The 10,318-nt window shown below is 49.8% G+C and overlaps 1 long non-coding RNA gene across 1 annotated transcript in view; it reads right to left on the bottom strand.

Moving 5' to 3' along the window:
- Positions 1–7,543: 7,543 nt before the first annotated feature.
- The window catches only part of LOC141731138 (uncharacterized), a 91,748-nt gene continuing 88,973 nt past the window's right edge, over positions 7,544–10,318 (bottom strand). The window contains exon 8 of the long non-coding RNA XR_012583066.1: positions 7,544–7,843. This is a non-coding gene — a long non-coding RNA (uncharacterized LOC141731138). The remainder of the gene's footprint in view (positions 7,844–10,318) is intronic.

Genomic DNA, 10,318 nt, shown 5'->3' with positions numbered 1-10,318 from the left:
ATACTTCATTATAAGGGGCTTCAAAATTAAGAGACAGAAGCTTGGCTTTTGGAAGCAACCAACAGAAAAGGCCAATAAAGTTTCTAGAAATGAGAGATAATTTTCTTAGTCAAAAGATGCACTACACACAGCACAGGGAAGTATTTCACAGCTTCACCAAAATCAAATTCAGCATCAAGCTGCTGACTCTGGCTCTACCTACCTTCAAGGTGATTCTGTTGTGTGTGAGGACACAGATGGATCTTTATGTACTTTGCACCTTGCAGCTCCTAAAGCCAGAGAAAACATAGCCTAGAGGGAAATATTTTAAAGAAAATTCATTAATCCTTAGTCAAAGCTAAAACCAAGGATGACCAGTTTTAAATGGTATTTAGAAGTGAAAAGCCTGGTACAGGAGGAGATTCAGCTCTGCCAGCAGCAGTGCAGGAGGGCCCTTCCATTTTATCCATCCAGCTTTTTATATAAAACATGGGCTCTTAATTTAGGATCCAGTTAGGTGACAACCTAGTCTGGGAAAATGATTCAGTTAGAACCTGTGCCAAAAGAGAAATGCATTTGCCATCTGACTCATCCTGGCAGGGAAGACAGAAGGATGTTAAATTCAATATGGATCCCTAATAACTGAACACAAATGAGGGAAAACCCCCATCTGTGTTGTTCCAAAGAGGACTGTTTTATTAACAGGCCTTAAGATGTGACATTTATAGAACAGAAATATGTACCTGTACTCCATGTAAGGAAAACCTGTTGGAAACCAAGGGATAAAAATACATTCATTCAGAAATAAAACTGAAATAGTCCCTCTGCATTTTTACCATGTACTCCTGGTTTGTCTGAAATTTTCAGTTCTCAGAAATTCCAGCTTGCAATTTGTCATCCCTTAAAAGCCTGCTCTGCCCCTTGCCAGGTGAGCTGCCCCAGTTTCTTCATCTTCAGAATGGAATGTGAGCATGGTACTGATGTGTCATTAATGTCTGCAAAATTATTTAACAATCCTGAAGAGCAGAGTGCAGTGTAATACAGTTACTATAACTGCAGGAAGTTCTGGCCCCCACTGCAACCCCTGAACTTTGGGGATAGCCAGAAATTCAAATATCCAATCCACCAAAGTGCAAACAGCAGGCTCTCAGATATGAGCATTTTGCAGTAAAATCTCACAGTGTTTGTGGTCCCCCAAAATCAGAGATCACAGAAGCTTTGTCCTGATTTGCAGTGGAGCTTCTTGCTGGCTCTCTGCTTTCCAGGTGCCTCTCTCCTAATTTTTCTTTTACTTGCTTTGTTTTTCAAACAGCAGAGGTTCCAGGGAGAGGGGAGAGCAGCAGAGCTGGAGGCAGGAAGGTTTAATCACCTCTCCTGTGTCCTGCACACGGATGTTGTTTCTCTTTGCTGTGCATCTCTAACATCAACAAGCACAGCTGGCCTGGTTTTGATTCCGGTAATGCAGATCTAAATCCAGGCACCCTCCACCCTCTAAAGCCAAAAGAGTTACCATTAATTAGATCAGCGTGGCTGAGATGAGAATCCGGGATTAGCTCCCCAGTCACCCCGTTGGGAAGGGGGGCAGCTCGCTGGTGTGGCTGTCTCTCTGTCTGTCCCCCTGTCTGTCCCTCTGTCTGTCCCTCTGCCTGTCCCTCTGTCTGTCCCCCTGCCTGTCCCCATCTGTCCCTCTGTCTGTCCCTCTGTCTGTCCCTCTGTCTGTCCCCCTGCCTGTCCCTCTGTCTGTCCCTCTGCCTGTCCCTCTGTCTGTCCCCCTGCCTGTCCCTCTGCCTGTCCCTCTGTCTGTCCCCCTGTCTGTCCCTCTGCCTGTCCCCCTGTCTGTCCCCCTGCCTGTCCCTCTGTCTGTCCCCCTGCCTGTCCCCATCTGTCCCTCTGTCTGTCCCCCTGCCTGTCCCCCTGCCTGTCCCTCTGCCTGTCCCTCTGTCTGTCCCTCTGTCTGTCCCCCTGTCTGTCCCCCCGTCTGTCCCTCTGTCTGTCCCCCTGTCTGTCCCTCTGCCTGTCCCCCTGCCTGTCCCTCTATCTGTCCCCCTGCCTGTCCCCCTGTCTGTCCCCCTGCCTGTCCCCCTGTCTGTCCCTCTGTCTGTCCCTCTGCCTGTCCCCCTGCCTGTCCCTCTATCTGTCCCCCTGCCTGTCCCCCTGTCTGTCCCCCTGCCTGTCCCCCTGTCTGTCCCTCTATCTGTCCCCCTGCCTGTCCCTCTGCCTGTCCCCCTGTCTGTCCCCATCTGTCCCTGTCTGTCCCTCTGTCTGTCCCCCTGTCTGTCCCTCTGCCTGTCCCTCTGTCTGTCCCCCTGCCTGTTCCCGTCTGTCCCTCTGCCTGTCCCTCTGCCTGTCCCTCTGCCTGTCCCCCTGTCTGTCCCCCTGCCTGTCCCTCTGCCTGTCCCTCTGTCTGTCCCTCTGTCAGAGCAGCAGCTCACAGGCTGTGGGATGAGCTCCCTGCCCAGGCAGCACCAGGAGAGGGAGGGAAAGGGGAAGGGATTGTGCAGAGCCTTTCCCAGAGCTCGGTGGGGAAGAACAGCCAGGATGAGACCCAACCAAAATATTGAAATGTGGTGGGAGATGTGATCCCTCCCCATCTCAGAAGGGAAGATTTTAAAAATCAGAACCAAATATATATAGAGACCTCTAACAGTGGATGTCATTTTGTACCTCTGCTGCCGGACATCCTGGTGGAGGAGCACCAGTTAAATCCTCCCTGCCTGACCCCTCAGTGGCAGCATCCAAGCCAGCATTCCTCCCGCAGGGCTCTTCCTGAGCGCTGCCTTTGCTCCCTTTGCTGCTCATTACCAACGGCCTCTCAGATAATTAGCAGTCATCAGATGAGAATTAATTTTTAACAAACTTCTCCCTGCGTGGGAGAGGGAGTGGAAAGCTCAGTGAATGGCAGGAAAAGTCTGTGCAGGGAGTGACGACAGGTCCTTTTATCGTCCTCCAAAATCCAGGGACATTACCAAGGATTTATTTACAGAAGCTGGGTGGAATAAGGGAGATGCTGTCAGCTCCTTAAGGCAGAGACTGGTTTTAGTTATTATTTCTCCTTTGTTTGCACAACACTTGGGCCAGGGGGCTGCTGGTACCAGAGGAAACCTGCTGCTGCAGAACAAGCAACATCCGAAGGCAAGTGCTGACCCTGGTGCCCGGACACCCACTGAGGAGGAGGAGGAGGAGCAGAAAGCAGGTCAGGATGCAGGAGATGCCTAATCCAGCCTGAGTGACAGTGTGGGGCTGGAGGAGCAGAAGGTGGGAGCTGCAGTGAGCTGCGCACCGAGGGAGGCTCAGCACACACATCCCCCCGGCTCCCCAGCAGGGCGATGGTGCTGGGCAGAGCCTGGCCAGCTGTGTCCCAGCTGTGCCCCAGCTGTGTCCCAGCTGTGCCCCACTGGCCTGCACTGCCCCGGGGTCACGGCTTTCCAGCCGGGTGCTCAGAGCACCAGCAGTTGTTTTTAGTGGGAGACAGCATCATTGCAAATAGCTTTGCTCTGGCTCCCTCAGCAGCAGGCAGCCAGCAGGGTTTTGCATCCCTTGGATCATATATTGCCCAGAAAGCTAATTTAGTGCAAGCTGCCCTTATCTCATCCATTAAATGTGCAAGTGAATTGACCTGCTCCCTGATCGTAAAACATTGCTACAATTGCTGGCTGGGAGAAGGCGTCAGCCCCTTACTCAGCCCCCTTATCTCCACTTTACCAACCAGACTCTTAGTAAATCCATTATTTTTTCAGCATTAATTCATGAGATGGCCATTAGCCAGAATTCTGTGACTGTACAAACAAGGGCAAAAGCAGTTCCCACCTTTCAATTATATCATGGGCCTTTCTCAGAAACCTGGGGGTAAAGGTTCTCCTTCCAATCAGAACGGGTGTAATTAAGGCCCAGAGCAGCTTTCAAAAAGCTCTTCAGCTAGACAGCCAAACTTAGACAATTAGTCCACCAAGGAAAAAGGACGAGTTGCAAATAGCCTAGAAATAAGAGGAAAAGAACAAACATTTTTTTTCCTCGGGCAAAAGAAAACCTGTGAAATCTACATTTTAAGACTTTCACAAAAAACCCCCCAAAATGAAGAAATACAGCCTGCAGTCTGCAAGCAATCACTGACAGGCTCAGATGTGTGTGCTCAGGCTCTGCCTACTGTACTCTATCAATGATCATCATGAGAAAAGCAGTGACCTCTGTGTTCGCAGGGAACCAAGCACAGATCTGTCGGTGCTGTCAGCCCCTGGGTGTGCCGGGGCCATTACCGTGCATTAGCGCTCCTCACACACATTTACACACAGACCATCACTGCTGCCTTTCAGGGCAGCGATGGAGCCGCTCTGGAGAAGCGGATTCGCAGTGGGAGATGCACCCTTGGGCCAAAGAATCATTAAATTATCAGCATCAAGAAAGCTACTGCAATGTGACTTGACAGCTGGGCAGTACAGTTGTACAGTACTGGGCTGAGGCTGTTCACTCGGGATTTTTTAAACCTGAATTTCCTCCCCTCCCACTCTGAATAATTTCCCATCATTGCTGAGTCTGATCACCTCACACAGCCCTCCATCACCTCCTCAAAATAATCAGTGCACATGGGAAGAGAGCTTTCAATCTGGTTGGACAAAGACTGGGAGAAATCATAGGAGTAATAAGACTGGAAAATACCTAAATATAGGATTCCTTTTGCTGAGATTCAAGGCATGGAAATATTAAATAACCTGCCAGAGCACACTGGGAGGCTGAGCTACATCGCCTGAGGGCCTGCCTCACATTTTAGGAGAGATGATCTCTATTCCTTTGGAACAGAATATGCTCACTGTTCGCTCGGGAAGTACAGATGCCTGTAATCTGTCTTTTAAAAAGGGTTTTTAATGACCAGGAAACAGCACAAGGATCTGAGCTCGCCTTATAAACCCAAACCACGCAGTGCCTGTAAGCACAGCATTCCACCTCCCCACAGCTCAGTGCTCCGTGGTCTCTAGGTGAGGGAAAACGAAGGGAGTTTATTTTATCTTCCCTGACGGTGGCTGGTAATGACCTGCGAATTTGTGTCATGTGTGGCTTTTTAAATTTTTTTTTTTTTTTTTTTTCAGCCTGTAAAACAATTAGGCCTGGTCCCCAGTTAGAGTTTTGCTCCTTGTGTCTGGGAGGGTTTTTTCTTGCTGCCGGGGAGCTTTGGGTATCTGGGAGTTGTAAAGATGTCTGTGGTTTTATAGCTAGATTTTTACAAACCTCAGGTTTGTATTTTTATTATGATTGCTGCTGGGAGGACATTAAAAAAATATCGTGCTTCTCTTTGAGATTACGTTTCACTCTGTTGATCTTTCTCTTGACATTTCAGTGAGTTGGGGGATACTGGCAAAACATGTAGGGTAAGCAAAGGAGATCTTCACCCCAAATCCTACCTTTACCAAACTGGGGAGGCACAGGAGGTTTTCATTATTAAATTAACATAGACTTGGGCTGGTGAGAAGCAGTGCCTGAACAGAGCAGGGCTTGCTGTGATGCTAACAGCCCAAGACAGAGCCATTTCCTCTCTCCTGTTAGAGCTGCTAAATCTTCTCCCAGCCTTCTTTTTTGCCCAGCCAAACCTTATCTGAATATTCTGTTCTTGGGGCAACAGACAAATTGCACAGCTGTTTAACTGTCACTGTTTCAGAGCTGTTTCCAGACTGCAGGCTTGTGTTTCAGATTGATTAAGCAAATGATACACAAAGAGGAAATCTCTCCCTTCCATCTCTTAGCTGAGACTAATGGTGAAGTTGAGATGTAGAGATGTGCTGGCATTTGGCTGCTGTAGAGCTGTATCAATTCTCTGCTCTCACTAGTCAGGGGAATTCTAAAATCTTTTCATCTTGTCTTAAAGATACAGAACTGGTTTCCACCAGCCTGCTGAAAGAACCTGAAAAAGGCACGTAGAGACCTGCAGACTTGAAACCCATGGTCAGTCTCAGCTCGTATCTTTTTATTATGTTCACTTTCAAAGGACTCCAAAGAACTTGGCAGCCATTAAGGAGGTGGTGATAGAGCTGTAAATTACATGGCAGTGCCCTGGAAAGAGCCGGTTTCAGTATTTGGAAAGAAGAAAGCTAAAGTCAATTTACTGTATGAGCTGTTGCAAACACTCAGACCTTCTGATTGACAGGATGAAGATGGGAGCAACTTAGGACAGAAGCATTTTTGATGTTGGGAGTTATCCTGGATTATTTATTATCAGAGATGGTTCATTCCAGGCACTGATAATGACAGTGCTGTAGTCACCAAGTCTCAGCCTTAAATAAACTATTTATGGGTGGCATTAAAATGCTGTTGCTCACATCCTCAACAGATCTGGCCGGGATGGACTCTGAGATAACACTGGGATGAGTGGCTGCTTGACAAATTGTCTGGAGCCTCCGCAGGGTTCAGGGTGCTGCTTTTCCTCCTGCTCTGTGACCTTTAGCAAGGCAGTTCCCTTCTCTGTGCCCACCCCTGCCCGGCTGGGACTGCCTCAGGCTGTACAAATCTGCAGCAGGGATGTTGGTAGAGGCTTCTTGGCAGCAGAGGGATGCCAGCAGCAGATAATCACCAACTGGAGTCATCGGGTTTGCATAAACACAGAGCTGCTCCCTCGGAGACAGGCTGTGCCCTGAGCAGAGTCTCTGGGTCGGCTCTGAGCCCCTGCTGACAGCAGATCTGTCCCTGGGGCTGGTTCCTCCCTGGGGCACCAACAGCGCCGGGCTCCGGGGAATGTTTGTGAAGAAAACCAGAGATGATATAAAGCTTTGTTTTTTGTTTTGTGTTTTTCCATGCAGGGTATGGTGGTTTGGCATCTGTCGGGCAAAAAGATTAGGAACAGATGGGGGAAAATGTGAAACCCCGTTGATCTCTAAGGGATTATTTCAGAAACATGGGGAACAAACGTATGCTGGATTCTGGCTCCTGATCTTATGTCCTTTCTGCAGGCCTGCCCCAAACTTGTTTTGTGTTGGCGAACTGTGCCTTGGGCACCTCCAGTCTGCCCCTCTTATGCTGCTGTTCCCTTCCAGCCCCTGCCTCAGGCCTTACCTTGGCTGTACCAGGGAGCTGCGGGGGGCTCCTCCCTTACACAGTGAGAAGAAAGGCTGCACCCTGCCCTGAGCCTGCAGGCACAGAGACCGTGACCTCTTCCTTTGTCCATGCTGGAGCGGTTGGTTTATTGTCTCTCTTTAAAGCCAGCTCGGGTCACCAACATCCCCGAGCGCGTCCCCGATCCCGTCCCCGAGCGCTGCAGTTCCGCCCGCAGCCAGCAGAGGGCCCCCGCCGCCCGCGCACCGCGCCGGGTGCGGGCAAAGGTGGGAATGGATCAGGAATTATTTGGGAATAGCTCGGGAACGGGTTTGGAATGGGCCGGGAACAGATCGGGAATAGATCTGGAATTATTTGCGAATAGTTCGGAATTCTTCGGGAATGGGTCGGGATCGCCTGCGCGCGGGCACCGGGATGGACCCGGAGGAAAAGTTAAACCTCAGGGAAGAGCGAAAGAAGTGGGCAGCAACCTTTGAAAATGCTACACCCACTGCGTTATGTAAACTCATCCAAGTTACATCTCATCAGTCAGCACTCATCTCTCTAAATCCCCTCTTCTTTAGGGGCCTGGGACCCATACACAGAAAATGGAGTCAGAATAGTTTAAAGCTATGTACACCACGTCTGTGCTCAAGAAATAAATCAGTACCTCAGTTCCTGAGTGGTGCTGTGGGAGATGCCCATGGTGCCTGGATGATCCTGGGTTTTGGTCAACTGGCTTCCCCTTCCCTTCTGACTGTCCTCTGTACTGGAGAGATATACGGATTTTACTCCTGGCCCACAAAGGAAACCTTGGTCTTCAACGAGCCATTGAGCAAAATAGCTGGAGCTGGAAAAGGAATACAGAGAAATGTGCAGAGAAACATACCTAAGTCTTGGAGAAAGTACTGCTGCCTTTCCCCACAAATGGGCCCCAATACAGCTCTCCTGAGGAATACCTGGATAACGTGGAACCTTCCAGGCATGGCAGCAGCACTTGGTGGGCTGTGTGGTGCTGGAGCTGAGCCTGGATGTGCCCTGTGGACTCTGCACCTCGCTGGGGCTCCCATGTCCACCTTGGCTCTGGCAGGAACAAGCACAGCTACGAGGCATGGGCTCCTTCACCTCCCACTGATCCCCGGCTGTAACTGGGATCAGCTGTGGGCGAGCACCCAGGAGGTCCCACTTGGCTCAGCAATCAGAACTGTCTCCATCGAGAATCAGCACAAGCCAAATCTCTGCGCAACACCTTCAGGGATACATTTTCAGTAGATCCAGTGCATGTGGCAGCCTGGCTAACCAGGGGGAAGATGAGGCACAGCCAACATCCAGGTGGACCTCGGGTCCATAACAGAGGCCAGACCCCTCAGTGGCTGTAAAAGTCCTACATAAGGCTTTAAAGATTTGTTAGCTGTAATTAAGCAGCTTTCTGGTCCCATCAGTAGATGTAACAATCCCTCCTAGCCCATTAACAAAAGGAGCTGGCAAGCCTGGATCTGATGACTGACTGAACAATATGAAGAGGTGGTGATTTGCTGGCGATGTGTTAAAGCAGGCAGCAAATCAGCTGGCAACCTGCTCTGGACTGAAACAAAATCAAAGCAAGAGGCAGATGACTTTGAATGGGCTCCAAAGGTCACAGAGAAACAAGGAAAAGCTGATAAAGTTCACAGGAAAACAGAGCGAGCAGAAGGAGCGCTGCATCTTCTTGGCACTGGGAGCGGTTGGCACCCGACTTGGAACGAATGTATTCCTGAGTTAAAAAAATACATTTATCTGGAGGGAAGCTGGAGGCATAAACCCCAAATTGAGCTGGTGCATGTGAGCCTGGCTGCTCCAGCACTGGGAGAGCGTGCAGGGGCTGTGGTGCTGGCAAAGGCAGAGCTGCTCTGTGCTCCGGTGCCACAGGGACGGTGACACTGGGCAGAGCCCAGCTGTGGCTGTCCCCCACCGTGGGTGCAAGGGCTGCAGGACTGCAACTGCACCCTGTGGGTGCTCCACACTGTCCCATCAGTCACAGGTCAGAGAACAATGCAGAAGAATCAGCTCCAGCATCAGAGCGTAGAGGCCAGTGGTCCTTACACGAGGCAAGACTGAACCATGCATGAGAAAGAAGCAAAAAAGTCCTTTTGCACTGAGGATGCACCAAAGTGGGAAAAGCACTGCCAGGGCAGTGCAAGGAGCTCAGAACACCCTGGAGGAGGGATGAACATCCCGAAGGTGGGATGCCTAGAGCAGAGGAGGATGAGTGTTAGTTGGTACTTTCCTAATTACAGGATCTGCTTAGCTATTTTAAGCCATGTTCCATGCAATATTGAAACACACAAGTTCTCATCTTTTGGCAGTTTGGTTGGTACAGCATCTAATTATCCCTGCAGCTTGGGGATGGTAGAAAATGCTTTTCAGACACCCAGCAGAGATAAAATAGGTAGAAAATGTGCAAGCATTCCCTTCTGTCTTGGACTTTGGCGAGGGCAGGATCCAGCTCCCACAGTACCTCCTGCACATTTGTCTTAGTGTTTGCATTAGGAAGGCTTGGAGCAGAGAAATGGGAAATACAAAAGGGAATGGTTTATAGCAGTTCCTCCCAGTGCTGTGACATGAAGAGTTCAATTCTGTGTGTGAGTTGCAAACTTCCATTAGTTCCTGAGGGGTTGGAGCTCCTGAGGGCATCACCTTCCTGCAAGCAGCAATCTTCAGCCTGGGCATCAGAAATACCCCAGTCCACATGCCAAACCTGGAGCTTCTGACTGCCCCCAGCTAATGGCACTGGGCTTTTGGGATCCACGGGAGATGGATCTTCCTGAAGATCCCAGCATGAAGCCTCCTGGAAAGAATGTAATGCAAAAAAAAAATCTATGCTGCAAGCCCCTGCATGTCCCTGCCATGGGGCTGGGGGTGTTCATGGAGGGAGGGATTGTATCAGTGCTGTCTGCTTTGGGTGGAGGAGTGGGTGGGGGATGATGCCATTTCCAATTCCTAGCAGGAATCTGGATCTGTCTGTGCTGGGAAATTGCAAAATAGAACATTGTGCTAATTAATGCCAAACAGGAGGGTTTGAATATACATCATCAGAATAACCTTTAGTAACCACTAGATGCCTTCCATCCACGAGTCTCATAAGGAGCATTTATATTTATTATGTGGCAATGGAAATGAATCTCAGGAGCGACCTGCCCAGTGCAACCATAATGCCCAGTGAGGAGAGAATTGTCCAACGTGCACAGAATGAAACACCCTCTGTTCATTCACGCTCTGGGAGTGCTGGTTTCACCACTGGCAGCCCTCTGCACTAACTAAAATACCTCTGAGCCAGTCCAACAAG

This window comes from Zonotrichia albicollis, chromosome 18 (genome assembly GCF_047830755.1).
Source record: "Zonotrichia albicollis isolate bZonAlb1 chromosome 18, bZonAlb1.hap1, whole genome shotgun sequence".
In the NCBI taxonomy this organism is placed as follows: Eukaryota; Metazoa; Chordata; class Aves; order Passeriformes; family Passerellidae; genus Zonotrichia; species Zonotrichia albicollis.
This window is presented reverse-complemented; position numbering and strand designations above follow the sequence as displayed.